General features: G+C 42.9%; 1 protein-coding gene and 1 pseudogene across 6 annotated transcripts in view; both read left to right on the top strand.

The window, feature by feature from the left end:
* Positions 1 to 17,032, top strand: part of ANKS1A (ankyrin repeat and sterile alpha motif domain containing 1A) — a 198,160-nt gene that overhangs the window by 127,991 nt on the left and 53,137 nt on the right. The window lies entirely within an intron of this gene.
* On the top strand, positions 491 to 815 carry LOC111542899 (annotated as a pseudogene).

Raw genomic sequence — 17,032 nt, 5'->3', positions numbered from 1 at the left:
ACCCTTTTCTATCTGCCTATGTGTCGTACATTAATAGGCCAAGGGGTTGTTGGATTGGCTGTGTTCCTCTACTGAAAGCCACCACTCCTGGGAGGGACCTTCTCCCAATAGCTGTTCTCTCTGGATTCTAGTAAATGGTCCCTCCCTTTGACCCTTCTGACCTAAGGCTCCTCATTGTGACTAGCTCCCCTCCCTGCACCTTACCCAAACCTGTGTAAATAATCCCATTATTAAGTTCCTTCAGGTGCACAATTTGTGCCGTCTTTTCCTGCAGGGACCCTGAGTGACATAGCAGTTTTTGGCACTGTTTCTATCAACTCTGAGCAAGCATAGATGGCTGTATGCTGGAGCAGTAAACATGGCTCTAGCATATAAATTGTAAATTAATCTTCATTTGCAAATGAACTACAAGGCTTAGATATTGAGAGTGCTGGGAAGCAGGAGAAATTCATCATTTAACTGGAAGCACCAAAGCTGTGGCAGTGGAGTCATGGCGGGACCAGCATGTAGAAAATTTCTTTCACTCTTTGAATATTGGTTGAAAGGAGTGCAGCTGAAACTGTAACCAAAGGAGGCATTATGCCTGCAGGAAAATCTCACGGAAAAGTATCACAAGCAGCAGTGGTAGCTGTTGGATCAGGCTGTAAAGGAAAGGGTGGAGAGATTCGATCAATTAGTGTGGAAGTTGGAGACAAAATTCTTCTCGCAGAATATAGAGGCACCAAAGTAGTTCTAGGTGACAGGATTATTTCTTATTTAAAGGTGGTGACATTCTTGGAAAGAATGCAGACAGAAATAAATCACTATTGAAATGACATCACGTGAAGCTGCTCCTTCCACTGAAGTCCTGAAATATTTCATCATATAAATAATTTCCATGTCTTTCTTTATAATAAACTAAATTTATAAATTTTATTTAAACTTTATTTCTTTATAATAAACTAATGATATATAAAGTAATGGCATCCAGTGTCTCTAAAACTTTGTTTTTCTGCACTGATACAGACATTTCCAAATAAAAATACGTAAATTTAACAAAATTAAAAATCCAAAACTTTAAGCCTTTCCCACTTCCTACTATAGGAAAGAACCCTGTTTTCCCTTCATCAAGCTGGCAGTGTCCTCAGCATCTCAGCTGTGTGCTCCTGTGGCAGAATTTCCTTTTTGTGTGTCTTCATCCTCTGTCTCTTGCACAGTGTGAGGTACCCACAGCACACACAACCAGCACCAATTAACATCTGAGATAAATACCTTGTAGGAAGAAAAAAAACGTCTTTCTGGTCATATTGTGGTTTGAATGGATAAAAAGTTTGTGATGACCAGATCAGCCTCTCACCTGCCTTTGAATGGGATTGAAGTTTATGAAAGAGAAAACCACAGAAGGCTGTTTGTCTGCTTAGCATAAACATTGGAGTCATTTAAAACTTGGCTAAAGGCTTAAATGATAAATTTGTGTTTTGTAATCAGCTTTCATAAATATTAAATAAGTGGGAGATGGGTGAAGAGCAGGGACTTGCTTTGTATGCATTTTGTATAAGCTGAGAATAATTTCTGGCACAGGATTTTGGGAATGTCCTAGCTTTGTCTGAAATGGTAGCTGAGGAGACCCTTGGCTCTTGAATCCTTTTCCTGAGAAGTGAAGTGGCAGCAACTGGGAGGGCACCCTTTCAGGCCAAGTCCAGAAGTGGCCTCTCTGCCTCGCCCTTTCCAGCTCTGTCCCATTGGAGGCATGATGTCATCAAGAGACAAGCTGATTGGTTCAACTCCATAGAGGCTTTGGCTGCGTTTAACCCTTGGGGGTTAGGTGTGCAAAAAGAAGAATGTAAAATAAGGAGATTTGCATTTCTACTGATGATGACTAAATTTCCCACGCCATATTCTGCAGTGTGCATTGTTCCTCGTGATGTAAACAAGCATGCTGTGTAGTCTTTTGTGCTGAGCAAAGCCCTCCCGCCCTGAACAAGAATGTGACACTCCTACCTCTGGGGAAAGATTAGGGCCTGGAATGTCTGTTTAAGTTGTTTCCAAGTATACGCAGTAGTCACAACTTTTATCCTAGATGAAACACCCTTTAAATTTCCATTGGGCTTAGGTGGTCTGGCAATATTGAGGTAATTTGTTCATATTTTTAAAATAATCTCATTTATTTTATAGGCAGCCGTAAATAAACAGTTTTGGCCTTTCTATCGAAGTGATTTTTGTTAGCCTAGATTATAGATGTGTATATATGCATGTGTGTATATATACATGCAGTGTGTGTGTGTATAGATGTATGTATGTTTATATGCATTTCCACGGTCTTGATGCTAACAGGAGAAACTCCAGCGTTGTGAATGAGCGGGAGTTAGTCCTGGCTCTGCAATTGACTGGTGATGAGAAAACTGGTGTGTTCTCTCCCGCTTGCTGGTCCCTTGCTGCCATCATGCCTCTAACTGGACAGGTGCTGGAAAGCAAGGGGAATGCACCCTCCCTGCCGCTGCCACTTCACTTCCCACGGATGCATTTCCCCATTGCTGCTGTCCCTATCTGTCACTCATCTGTTTCCCTTTTTCTTTTTCCCTTTGCTCTTTCTCCCCTTTTCTTCTATGCTTTTTTGTCTTTTTTTCTTCCTCCCTACTTTTCTCATTCATTTTTCCTTTTCATTCTTATTTTTACAGGTGGAGTTAAGGATGGGCTTCTCTTCTAGCCTCTCAGCCCTCTGCGCCAGAGGGATTTTGCTTTTATTTTTTTTTTTTAACATTTTTTCCAGGGTTGACTCACATTTCTATTCTGCACCAGCATTTGTACCACTTGTGGTGTCAGCAGGCCACCACGCACACCGCCAGCCTCTGTCCCCCACTAAGCAGCCTGGTTCCCTTTAGCTGCAACAAGAAGGCACCATCAAGCACCAGGGAGGGACTTGGGGTATTTGTAAAATCGCCAGCAAAAGGAGAATTTTCCTTTTCTCTCTTTTTTGTTTTGTTACTTTTTTTTTTAACCCCAGACTGAAAGTTTGGGCGACAATGAATGTAGGTGAATATAGATGAGAGGAATTTGACCTTTATTCCAGTCCATACAAATGCTGAGAATCACAGAAGGAAACATTTTCTGGTATATTCTTTTTATACTTTGGTTGTGGTTTCATATCTTGTTTTTCTAGTAAGGTATCCGTAGGATACAGAGTGCGTGACTTTACATGACTTTTGGAATAATAGTTCATCTTATATTATTCTAAGCAATTGTGTCTAAGAACAAGTAGAGGTATTTTACATAATCAGTAATAATAGTATAAAATTGAAGTATATTTGTATTACAGTTACTCATTCAGCTAATTTGTTGAGCACTTGCTCTTTTCCAGGTAGGCTCTAAATGCAATGAACAAAACAGACAAATCCTTTTGCCCTCATGGAGCTGGCATTCTAGAAAGCTAGAGGGGAATGAGAATTTAAAAAGAATAAATAGGTAAAAATCATAGTATGGAGTTGATGATAGGAGTGCTTGTGAGAACAATACAGCTAAGAACAGGATTAGAGGGTGCGGTGGGAGGAGGGTTGCCATTAGGTGAGTCAGCCAAGGAAGGCCCCTTTGAGGAAGCAAGCTGTGCATGCTCGGGGTGGGGAGGGAGAAGCATGAGTGGTTATTGGGCTACTTTCTCTTAATTTCTCCTGTAGGAGATGTTGAAAATTCTACCCTACACTTAATATTGTCTTACAAATATATCTTATAACTTGACTTTTACTTTTAACTTCCTTTTTCTTTAGTCATGATTGCTACCTGTTACCTTTCTCATCTTGGTTTTTCCCTTGATTTCTTTATTTTAAGCTGTTGGGTGCATGCTTTTAAACATGCACACACACACATTTTTAAAAAGCTATTGAACTAGAATAAAATCAGAATTTCTCAAACTTGATCATTGTTCTTGTTGTCATCCTAGGCAAGGATGTTGGGTGAGTTCTGGAGGAGGGGCTGGGTTATAGGTCATTGTCTTAGGAAATGCCTTTCCATGAGCTCATTGCATACTCAAGGCAGAAATAAAATTTGAAAACCAGGATCGTGAAGCAAAGGGAAGAGAATTCAAAATTACTAAGACCAGAAGATGGCCAGAAGTCTCGGAAATGGGAGATCCAGTGAGGGAGGCCAACTAACTGGGTGTTCATGGCGGCAGGGAAGGTGAGTTCATGGTATGCCACCACCACTTGGAACACAGAAATGGTGCTAATGTCCTAAAAGAGCATTGACCACAATTAAGTTGCCCTGATGAATCTTAAGTACATCCTCTCAGGAGCCAGACCCATAGGTAATTACAACCAGTAAGAGAGGGGGATGCTGGTGGCCTCAGACATTCTCTGACCCTGAGTGGACTTCGGGGACGTCAGGGTAGAGGAAGCTTCTTAGAGACCAGATACGAAGGTGGTCTGTGTATGCGTGCACGCATGTGTGTATACATATCATATCCCAGAGAACTTTAATTTGTTTAGAGATGTGCTATGTGGTCAGAGTGGCAGCAAGACATTGGGGGATAGGCTTTTTATTATATAGGACTCCGAGAAAACAATTAATCTGGACCTCATTTTCACTTCCTTTGAAATGTGTGACCCTCAGAAACAACACAGGCTCTTTTCCTGACCCCAGTGTTATGCCAACATCCTCAAAGATGTGCTCTCTGATCTCAACTCTGTTTTCATGGACAACTACCCTCCCTGCCTAGGGTTCCTTTGTCCTGCTTTCTTCTCCATAGATGTTTCCTTTTGATGCTATCTGGTGAGTAGCCAGTGGGTAAGAAGAATGCCTGTGGCCTGTAGCTGCTGGGCAGGGCCAAGATGCTGAGCGGATCTTTCCCAGGCATCCCACTCTTGCTCACAAGCTCTAATGACCCAGTCTCTGGCGCCACAGGGCCCACCTGTCTATAACTCAAGGCGGCCTGTTTATTTGCCTGGACAGGTGGAAAACTGCCTAAGCTCAGTAGGGGCCTACAAATGACAATTTGTCTGGCAGTCTGTTCTTGGCTGTCCTGATTTAAACAGGCAGGAAGCCATTGTAAACTCAGCTAAAAAGTTGTGGTTTGTGTAAATGTTCTGGTTCCTTTCCTTTCCACTTTGGATCTAGTTATTTTCAACAGAACTTCCCCCAAAAGCATGGAAGAGCCTTATATCCATTATGCAGTGGGCATAAAGTCCTGGTTTTGCAGCTTGGGCCCTCTGCACTGGGCCAAAGGACAGTGAAGAACGCCATGGAACTTGGGTGCAGTGGCAGAGGACTGGCATCCCATCTTCACACTGTACTTCAGGGATGGAGATCTCCCAGCCTCAAGGTCTTAGGCTGTTTCTGTGTCCTTGGAGGGAATGTTTATCTTAACCTCCATATCTAACTGTATGTAGAAATCTAGGCAAAGCTAACCCTAGCAATGGAATGTTTATGCCCTAGGGATTTTGCATTTTTTAAATTATAATAGCTGAATCTAGGTGAAATTTTAAAGGTACCAAAGACTATATAGTGAAAAATAAGTCTCCCAGATTCCCGGTTCTTCTCCCTGGTATTTGGAATATCCTTCCAGAAATATTCTCTGCATATAGAAGCATTTCTGACATGTTAAGCATTTTTCTTTTTAAAAGACAAAATAGTACTGTCTCATGTGTATTGCTCTGAACCTTGCTTTTTTCATGTAATAAAAAGTAATTTTTGGAAAATCATTCTAATTAAGTACATGAAGAGTTTTCTTTTTTATTGTTCATAATATTCCGTGGTGTGCATATACTATCATTTATTTTTGTTTCTTGTAGATGGACATTCTACATGTTACCAGGCTTTTACTGATTAAAGCATTGCTGCAATGCAAATCCTTATACAGAGTCATTGTAAGATGTTTCCAGAAGCTGAGCAGCTGTGTGAGAGTTTGTGCGTGTTAAATTTACTTTCCTACCCACAACATGTAAACACCTTATCAACATGGGGGTGGTCAGCCTTTTAGTCTCTTTTTGGTTAACAGATTGGTAATGTTATCTTGGGTTAGTTTTAAAGTGTGTTTCTTATTATGAGTGACACTGGCATCTCTTTACATGTTTACAAAACACTATTTTCTAGATTCCTTTTCTCTTTTTTTTTTTAACGTTGTTATTGATCTTTCTTTTTTTTTTTTTTTTTTTTTTTTTTTTTTGAGGCAGAGTCTCACTCTGTCGACCGGGATGGAGTACTGTGGCCGGATCTCAGCTCACTGCAAGCTCCGCCTCCCGGGTTCACGCCATTCTCCTGCCTCAGCCTCCCGAGTAGCTGGGACTACAGGCGCCCGCCACCTCGCCCGGCTAGTTTTTTTTTGTATTTTTTAGTAGAGACGGGGTTTCACCGTGTTAGCCAGGATGGTCTCGATCTCCTGACCTCGTGATCCGCCCGTCTCGGCCTCCCAAAGTGCTGGGATTACAGGCTTGAGCCACCGCGCCCGGCCGAATTGATCTCTTTCTTACTAATTTGTAGAAGCTCTTTATATTTGAAAAAAATCAGCCCTTTATCTGTGATATGATTTGTCTTTGGGCCTTGTGGCATTTTTATGTGTTTTTTTTAACATGTAGAAATTTAGAATTTTTATAGTTGAATCTATCAATCTTGTATGACTTCTGCTTTTTTTTTTTTTGTTTGAAACAGTCTTGCTCTGTCACCCAGGCTGGAGTGCAGTGGCACGATCTCGGCTCACTGCAACCTCTGTCACCTGGGTTCAAGCGATTCTCCTGCCTCAGCCTCCTGAATAATTGGGATCACAGGAGCATACCACCACACCCAGCTAATTTTTGTATTTTTAGTAGAGATAAGGTTTCACCATGTTGACCAGGCTGTTCTCAAACTCCTGACCTCAGGTGATCCACCCACCTGGGCCTCCCAAATTGCTGGGATTACAGGCGTGAGCCACTGCGCCCAGCCGACTTCTGCATTTTGCATCCCACTTAAGAAGACTTTCCTTACTCTAAGATTATAAATATATGTATATTATTTGTATATATACATTATATATATTATTACACTATATTATTACATATACATATATTATGTAATTACATATATAATATATACTTATATGTAATATACAAATATTATTTGATTACAAATATATTTTTTATATATATAGTTACACTTTCTATATATATACACACACACACAAACACATAATTTCCTCCTAGTATTTTATGGTTTCATTTTTCAGGTGTAAATCTTTGTTTCTTCAGAATTCATTTTGCTATGAGGTGTCCTAGGCATCCTGTTGATTTTTAGCAACAATTTGATTTAGCCCACTGTTTGATTCAGTTTTCTAGGTGAAGAAACTAAAGCTTTGAGAGCTGAAATGACTTGCCTACGATGTCAGGGTTGATAAATGAGGGAAACCAGTTGGAACTACATCTTCTAATACACAAGACTATATTTAGAATATAGGTGAGCTAAACCTTTATTTTGGCATTAATTAGCAGTTACTTTTCATTTCCTCTTGTTTCAACTCAAATTATTGCAGCATTAGCTTACTCTTTCCCTCTAACTGCAGACAAAAATATTTCTCTTTGTGTACGAAGGAAAGCAACGTAGGAAAGGCGTCTCCTGGGAGAAGCATGTGTTTCCTTTTTACTATAATATTAAGACTCAAAGCATTTCTTCCCTTTACTGCCGTCTAAGATGGGGGGCTGTTAGCTTTTTCTTTTGTGACTTGAAAAGTGAGGCGATGATTTCTAGCAAATTCTGAAATTCGGAATTTGGAAGGAATCCTAGTTACCACGTAGTCCAGCTCTCTTATGAACAAAGTCACTTCTGTGTTGTCTAAAAGTGATCTTCTTTACTATTCTACTTGACTGGTTTAAAAATAATAATAGTAACACAATAAATAAATAAAAATGATCTTCCAACTTTTGCTCGTAAACCACAAGTAACCCCTTCTGCCATCCACCGTTACGTCTATGAAATAATGAAAAATCCTTTCTTATATCCACCTAAAATCTGTGACTTCCACCCCATCAATTCTGGTTTTACCTTCTTGGTAGGTCATGCACGCAGTCCTCCATAATAGTTGTTCAGATATTTGAAGCTACAATTATGTCCTCCTACCCTCAAACCTTCTCGTTTCCTTGCCAGGCACCCCAGTTTCTTCTCTCTCACCTCAGATGGCTTATTTTCAAACTACTTCTGTCCTGGCCCTTTGGTGAACATCCTCTTAAAATTGTATGACATTGTTACAGATGCTTGTATATGATGTACATTGCATGGTACACTAGGATGAGATTTACGTGTCGCAGGCCACCTGATAATGCTTCATCAAGGGGTTCAATGGGCTTCTTAGTCTCCTGAAAACTTAAGGGTTCAATCTGTCAGTGAGCCCAAGTCAAAGACAGTGTGCACAATGCTTCCAGAGGTACCACAACCTGCATTAGGAGGCCATACAGAAAGCACTTCTGTGGAGTGGAGGTGCTTGTTGCCTTTCAAAGCTTTATCCTGTGGTTTCTGCGCTGGAGATACAGCTCAGCCTCTCCCCCGTTGTGCTTTTTTGGCAAAATCAATACGGCTTTTCCCTGTGCCCCATCACATAACAGTGACTCTACCTACTCTCCACCTAACAGCATAATGGCCTGCTCTGGGCCCATGAGACTTGCTCAGGCATTTTTTAGCAGCTACATGACCCACCATGACTTTAATTTGCAGGTAAAGATGCTTTTGTACCAATTTTTCATTTGAAATCAATAGGACAGATGAGTCCTGGGAAAGCCTATGTTGTCTAAATGACCCTGAGCCAGGCCTTGTAAATGGTCACTCAAGTCCCCTTGTGCTCTTGACCAGAACCCTTCCTCCTCTTTCCATTTTGTGCCAGTTGCCAGGGTTTCCTTCCAAAATCTCTCCCCTCCATTCACACTCACCTATCTGGGATCCTCAGCAGCCACCACCTCAGTATCTCCCTGCTTGCCTCTGGGCTTCTCTAGCTCCTCTTACTTGTGGCTGCCTTATCATGTTCCTCAAATATTTTGTGTTATCCACCCTTGACTAAAAACGTCCTTGCGGCCGGGCGCGGTGGCTCAAGCCTATAATCGCAGCACTTTGGGAGGCCGAGACGGGCGGATCACGAGGTCAGGAGATCGAGACCATCCTGGCTAACACGGTGAAACCCCGTCTCTACCAAAAAATACAAAAAACTATCCAGGCGAGGTGGCAGACGCCTGTAGTCCCAGCTACTTGGGAGGCTGAGGCAGGAGAATGGCGTGAACCCGGGAGGCGGAGCTTGCAGTGAGCTGAGATCGTGCCTCTGCACTCCGCCTGGGCGACAGAGCGAGACTCTGTCTCGGGGGAAAAACAAAACAAAACAAAACAAAACAAAACAAAACAAAACAAAACAAAACAAATAGTCCTTGCTTCCCTATTGCTATGGTTCAGAGTGCAGACTCCTTAGCCTGGAGTGCATGATTCGCCAGAGAATGAGCCCATGGCCCAGCCTCTGTAACTGACCTTCTCTTTCATCTCATACCCTATTTTTCCATCTCAGTTAATTCCTATACTCACTGTTTTCCCCTACACATTGGTTTATACTATTCTCCCTACTAGGGTGACTTTCTCCATTTCTTTTTGTTGAAATTCCACTCTTAATTAGAGGCTTAGTCATTCATTCACCACACTTAGGGAGAGCCTACTGTGTGCTTAAGCGGGGCATACAGAAATGTAAACAAACATGCAGCTTTTGAGGGACTTAGACCCTAAAGGGAGAGATAGGTATTCAACAAGTACAAATAAAAATATTACCACAAACAAAAATAAGTGCTCTTGAAGAAAAAGAGCAGAGTACTGGGCAAAGTGTGGGAGGTGCGGTGAGGCCCCATTAGACGGACTGGCCCTGAGGCCTCTCTGCAGTCAGGCTTAGGGAGACTGAAGGAGCTCAGTAGCCCAGTAAACAGTGATGCGGCTCAGGAGAGGATGGGGTCAAGTCTCTGTCTGCCGTAAAACCTGCCCCCTTGCACTTTGAGCTTGAGAGATCTTTCCACCAGCAGCTCTTTCCGCCGGCACTACGTTTGCTACTCTTGTTTGTGTGCGTGGCCCTTCTCCCCAGTCAGATGACAGACCTTTCCAGAGTAGTAATCACAGTTCTTTTTCACAAGCCCTCCAGCTCCCCAGCCCCAAATGGGTACTTAGAAATGCAAGGCCTTGATTAAGGGCCTCAGAAGGATGTGGGATGTCCTGAGTCCTTAAAAATGTCATGTTTTCCCCCAAAGAACTCAAGGTGTGGATTGCTAAAGACTTGCTCCGCTTGGGCATAGATAGATAGCTGTTTTTCTTCTTTCTGAGGGAGATACAATAATTAAGCCCTTCTCCTTTACCTCGCCCTTAAATTTGGAATTTTATTTTCTTTTTCTTTCTTTAGTAATAAGGTAGAGCCCTTTTATGCCACAACTTAGGGATTCTAAAGCATATTCAGAATAATTTGCTTCATAGATGTAAGCACAGAAATTTACAGATTTTGGGAGATATATACTGAATGTCTTATGACTTTCTCACTTAATTAATAAATTAATCCTCCCTCACCCATTTTTTAAAGGTAAAAATAGTTCACTAAAACAAGCTGGTTTGGAAAGGGGGAGATGAATTTGGCATTTAAATGTCAAATGCATGTTTTAAGCTAACTTCATTCACTGCCCAGTAGTCCTGCCTCCATACATAATTAACATTTATAAAGAATGCAAATAGAATCCCCCTTGATAATGTCACACTGGTGTTAACAGTCTTTCTGCTTCTAAGTATCATATATGTAAGTCAAGAACAGAAATAGTTTGGACAGTTCTTGGCCCCTATTATTCCAAATTAGATTGAGAGAAGAAAAGAACCAAACCAGATATGGTATATTTTTATTAAAATGTCAGCTCCTGCTGGGGTAGCTCCATATGTTCCCACAGGTCTCCAGAAGGACTTGCTGCAGCAGAGCAAAGCAGAACTAAACAAATCCTCAGGTGGGTCCATGTGCTTACAGCCATTATAGGCACTTGGTAGAGCAGAGAGTTCACATCTCAGACATGTATGATGCTGGTGGAATTCATTTGGTTAAAGAAAAAATTTTCCAAGGCCCATTTTTTAAGAATCAAAAATATTGGCCGGGCACGGTGGCTCAAGCCTGTAATCCCAGCACTTTGGGAGGCCGAGACGGGCGGATCACAAGGTCAGGAGATCAAGACCATCCTGGCTAACACGGTGAAACCCCATCTCTACTAAAAAAATACAAAAATCTAGCCGGGCGAGGTGGCAGGTGCCTGTAGTCCCAGCTACTCGGGAGGCTGAGGCAGGAGAATGGCGTAAACCCGGGAGGCGGAGCTTGCAGTGAGCTGAGATCCGGCCACTGCACTCCAGCCTGGGCAGCAGAGTCAGACTCCATCTCAAAAAAAATAAAATAAAATAAAGAATCAAAAATATTACTGCTGATCCCGAAATAAGGTCTTTGATGAGTCTCTCCTGTTGGGGTATTAACCTAGAGGTCTGGCCATGCTCCAGTTCAGATAACGCTGTTTCTCTGTACTAAATTCTTCCTGTAGGTTCAATTAGATTTTGGCCTTTTTTCATCTTGGGCAACAACTCAAGAACTGCCCATTTCTAAGGCAGGAGCTTAGTGATGGATGCATTTGTTTCACTGCTGACAAAGATTTCAATGTAAAATCTGCCAGCCCCTTGAGGATGGAAACACACATTGATCTCAATGAAGAACGAGTCTATTGGTCCTCGTGCAGAGATGCTTAACGTCTCTCTGTGCTCTGGAAGGGGTTCACTTCCCCAGGTGGACCTGAGCAGGCCGGATGTTGCAGCCTATTCAGCGGCAGGATCGGGTCCTGTTCCTGGAAGAGAACTCCACTAAGGTACTTGTTAGAAGTCATCAGTGGTGTTAACACTCAGGTTCCTTTGGTCAGTGGTTCCACAAAACAACATTTCCTCAGCACCCACTATTGCCAGGCTTTCAACTGCTGTATGTGGCATTATGAGAACATAATGTTGCAGGTTTAGGTTTGCTGTGTACTTTTTACCAGGGGTGTATCTGTGTGTCTACTGATGAATTTCTTAGAGGTGTATTAGTTTGCTACTTTGGTACATCTTGCCACTTAGTTTTGCTTTCTCCTTTTCAAGGAACAGCATGTGTGTGTGTGTGTTTCATTGCAGCGATCCACTGCAAATTGTGTATAAGCTTTTGTGGGTGTTTTTCTATTTTGACATCACCATAAGTGTTTTGGTTCTTTTTCTTGAATGTTTGTTCTCTGTCTGGAGTCAAACCCGAGACAGACTTGGAAAGTGAATAGTGTGGGATCAGCTCTCCCACAGTCACTAGCCCCAGCCAGCCTTGTTTCTCAGGGACAGCCTAAGTGGTACTGGGGAAAGCAAGTGGACCTGCAGGGCACTCATTGACGTTAGTCAGAGCATCTGAAACAAGAAATTACAAGATTCCTGGGTCTAGACCCGGCTTATGGGAAGTTCTGTCTGCATCCGGGGAGCACCATGTACCTCTGTCAAATTTGTGGCTGTGCCTTTTAGTTTAGTTTAGACAGTGCCTCTCACTTAACATTAATTAAAAAGTTTTAAGCCTTTGTAGGCTTGGTATTACTCAGGCCAGTATCATTGCATCATTTGCTAAATTTTATGTAATAAGGTAATTGTGTCTATATTTCTTCACTGTTGTGCTAGAAAAGGAAATGAAACATCATAAATCTGAAGTGAGCATGGTCAGAGGCAATCAGATCTACAAAAGTGAGGCTGAAGAAAAGAAGCCTGAGCTGAGTGATGATTGATCCCTGTGACATCACAGAAGGACAGATGGGCTAAGGACAGCCTTGATCACGAATCCTGGCATCCTGAACCAAAACCCAGATGCAAAAACTTAAAGGGGATATTTTACAACAAGTGAGGGAAACAGCTCTCTTGACACTGGTGGTGATAGCCTGTGGGACTCATTACCCGTGAGTAAGTGGTGGATGTTGGCTTGGGAACGGCCTTGCCCTGAGTAACAGGCAGAAATGCACTGGTGGGCCTCCCTGGATCCCTGTTCTCAGCTGCACTGCTAGTGGCTGAGCGGGCTGGCCTGGACCGTGCACTTTACTTTATCAGCAGGTATTTACTAGGTGCCAATTATGTGTCAGGCTTGGTGCTAGGTGATGGGTGCAGGAAGTAGAGTTAAAGGACATAATTCCATCTCTTAGGAAGTTTCCTTGAAGGAAGTCAAGTGGCTTCTGAATTCTATCTAAGAAGGGCTTAAGAGAAGCAGTCTGGTTGAAGTAGGGGCTGGGGGCTCGTCTGAATGATGTGCTTCACTGTTTGGCTTTGTTTTACCTGTTTTATGTCTTAGATCAACAAAAAGAATTTCTAAAATACACTTTTATTTATACCTTAAATAAGACTAAGAAAACATTAGTTGTTTATATGTAAAAGCATTTTTTTTTTTTTTTTTTTTTTTGGGTGTTGGCTTGGCAGGAGGCTGTTGAGCTTATACGTGGGTAAATGTGCCCATCCCCTGGGTACCCCTCTTGACATGGCCATTACTGGCCTCTGTTTCCACCTGTTTATCCCTCATGTCACATTGACACATGGGTCTCCTAGATGTTTGTTTTGAGTTCTACCTCAAGCCTGGCTGCAAACTGCTTAGAGGTTGCCAACCTGGGTGAGTCAGGAATCAGCCTCACTTCTCAGTTCCACAGCTGATTTATTAGTCATCCCTGCATATCAGTTTGTCTGTCTGTTAAACAGAATAAAACAAGAGTGTTTCCTGCCGGTTCCCTGTGGAGTGTGGCAGGCCAGTGCTTGTTGGCTTCATTCAAAAACCAGGCCTCTTGGAAATACAGAGCAATGTCCTCAGTGACTGCCCTTCACAGGTGGCTGCCCCACCTCTCTCCGCTTGCCTCCTGCTTTACATTCAGAGCAGGAAAGCTGTTAGCACAAGGTTCATTTAAAACCCCAGTTGAGGAGGTTATCATAGCATCCTTAATTCTAGTGCATGGCTCTAGTTTTCCCTTCAGCAGTTGGAGTGATTAAATGTCATAATATATCAGGGGAGTACCAATTATGAACATGGATTTCATGCTGGGTGCTTTTACATTCTTTGGCTGGTGTTGGGCATAGTACTAACTTACCTTGGCAGCACCTTTAATTGGGGCATTGATGAATTGAATTGGACTCTGAGCAACTGGGACTGAGGACTGCTGCCAGGGCTTCACCTGTCCTGTCACAGTTGGCCTGTTGGGGCATCTAGTATCGGCGTCTAGGATCTTACTCACGTTTGACTTCATGCTGCTCAGGCGACTAGGCAGAATATTTTTGCTTTGAGCTGTGATGCTGCGTTGGTTTTCATTGTAAAACATTAGAGTCAGAAGGTTCCCTAAGTATGAGTTCTCTCGTTACAGGTTAGGAAACTGAGCCCATTAAGGATGTGACCTACTCAGAGTCTCACGAGACCTTCGACAGCGCCCAAACCTCTGCTGCATAGCAACATCTTTGGCGCAGACTGTGTACTTGATACCCACTTGTTGAATAAATGAGCAAACCCAGGTCTCGAGATTTGTTTAACAGTTACGTCAACTTTTTTTTGGTTTAAACTGTCCACATACCAAATCTGGTTTTGGTTCAGTGACTGATCTAGGGTGTTAGAAGATTCCGCCGGTTTTGTAGAAACAGTACACAGACTGGTCAGCCTTTCATGTTGCTAATGCTAAGTGGCAAGTTTAACCCTGTAGTTCCTTCTTTCTCTCATGTGGTGTCTTAAAGCAATGGTTCTCAAAGGGCAGTTGCAGACCAGCAGCATCACCCGTCCCTGGGAACTTGAGAGAAATGCAAATTCTTCCCTCCTGCCCCAGACCTTCTGAATTAGAAACTCTGGGGCTGGGGCCCGGTAATGTTTTTACAGGCTCCTCAGGTAGCACGCTGAGGTTTGAGAACCAAGGCTTTAAGAGTCCTAACAGTGTTCCCTCTACTCGTGAATAGACTGTGCATGTGAGCACCCAGTTATGAACACGCAAGAACAAGGCATGGGATTACATAACACTAGCAATCAAATAAAATGTAATGCAAGTTTTGTCTGACATATTTAACATATACATGGTAGTTCTTGTGCCAGTTGTAATTAGGCAAATGAAATGCAGTTCATATAAATGGCTATAATGAATATTACCTGGGCAAATCAAGTTTTTATAGTTTTTCCCTGTAGCTTTTTAGTATCTGCTAGCAGCCATTACTGTTGGTGACTTCCCTAATTACACAGATGTACATTCTTCAGACACTCACAGAAATATACTCATTCATATTTGAAATTCTAGCTCAAATTTCCCAATTGTTAGGAGTCCCTGTGACCACCTATCTCTGGTTGAGTTTTAAAATCTCAAAAGCAGGATTTAAATGCAAATAGCTTATTTGGGAGGTGATCCCAGGAAGCACTGGTAGGGGAGTAGGGGAGTGAGAAAGAAAGGAAACCAATAAAGGATTTGTTATCAAGCAGGTTACCCCTTGGGCCCTGCGGCTTAGACCTGCTGCGGAAGTCTGGGAGACTCAAACTTACTTTAGATCCAGGGAGCTGGGGTATTTATCTACCACTTCCAGTCAGTCTGGATGAGGGCTGCTCACCAAGTGGGAGTAGGGACAGGACATTAATTCCCTCTCGCTTTCAGTCTACCCAGTGTACAGGTCTAGAGGGCTCTGGCAGCCTGAGAGAATCCTCAGAGTCACAAGTGCTTGCAGTTGGAAACTGGCAGATAGGAGGGTTTAGAAATGACGAATGCATATTGTCTACTTTACCCCCCATTAGTGGTCCTGGGCTGGGGCTTCTCAGGCTTTCATGTGTACACCACCCCCAGGTCTTTGAGGCGTACCAGTGCTGTCACTCTTGGCACAGGAAGGGTTTTCCCTGGGGTCCCTGTTCTGGAGGGGACATGGGCAGGCAAGCACTCAGGGGCTGAGAGCAGCTGCCAAGGGTGGTGGCAAGAGAAGGGAGAGGGCACTGTGAGAATAGACTCTGGGTCTCAGAGTCTGGGCCAGGGACAGGGCAGGAGGGAGTGAGTGAAAAATCCTGGGGCACATAGATGGTGGCATCAGGTCTCTGTCTCTGGGGGAGTAGAAAAGGAAAGCAGAGGGTTCTGGGCACTGGTAAGAGGAATAGAAGGCAGAAGAGAAACTCAAATTTCTTGCCAGCCTGTGCCTTTCCTCTAACTGCAACCCACACCCCCATCTTGTCCTACTGTTGTTTTCCATTTTCTCTAGGCTGAGAGAACTGTCAGAAGCCAGTCAGGCTGGTAAGAAAGGGAGCTTTATGCCTGGCCTCCCTGTGGGTGGGTCCACTGGCACATTGTTTGCGTGCCACAGTGGTGAAGATGGGGAAACTGGAACTCTGCATTCTTACTGAGAAAGTCCTCAATACAGTTTCGACCAGTCCATGATGAAAGGAGAAAGTTAAGGACAGTGAAGAGTGCTGTGATGGTGCTGATGGTATTTGATTGCCAACCACCTTTATTCTGATTGTGTTCATTCTTTCTCTTTTTTTAATTTTATTTTTTTAGAGACAGGGTCCCACTCTGTCTCCCAGGCTAGAGTGCACTGGTGTGACAACAACTCACTATAACCTCAGATTCCTGGGCTGAAGTGATCCTTCTGCCTCAGCCTCCCCAGTAGGTAGGACTATAGGTATGCACCACGATGACTGGCTGTTTTTGTTTTTGTTTTATTGTAGAGACGGTCTCGCTGTATTGCCCAGGCTGGTCTTGAACTCCTGGCCTCAAGAGGTCCTCCTGCCTCAGCTTCCCAAAGCACTAGGATTAAAGGCATGAGCCATGGCACCTGGCCTTTTTTCTTTTTTCTATGCTTCCGTTGTTCTTTCTTTTATAAAACAAAGGGATAGTTTTCATGTTGATTGTTAAATGTTTTTCTCTATTAAATTTATTTTGAAATAATCATAGATTCACAGGAAGTTGTAGAAATAGTACAGAGAGGTCCTTTTTTTAGTACCCCTCACCTAGTTTCTGCCCATGGTACTATATTATTTAATATAATACCAAAACCAGGAGATGGACTGTGGAACAATCCACACACCTTATTCACG

This window comes from Piliocolobus tephrosceles, chromosome 5, assembly GCF_002776525.5.
Source record: "Piliocolobus tephrosceles isolate RC106 chromosome 5, ASM277652v3, whole genome shotgun sequence".
NCBI classification, from domain to species: domain Eukaryota; kingdom Metazoa; phylum Chordata; class Mammalia; order Primates; family Cercopithecidae; genus Piliocolobus; species Piliocolobus tephrosceles.
This window is presented reverse-complemented; position numbering and strand designations above follow the sequence as displayed.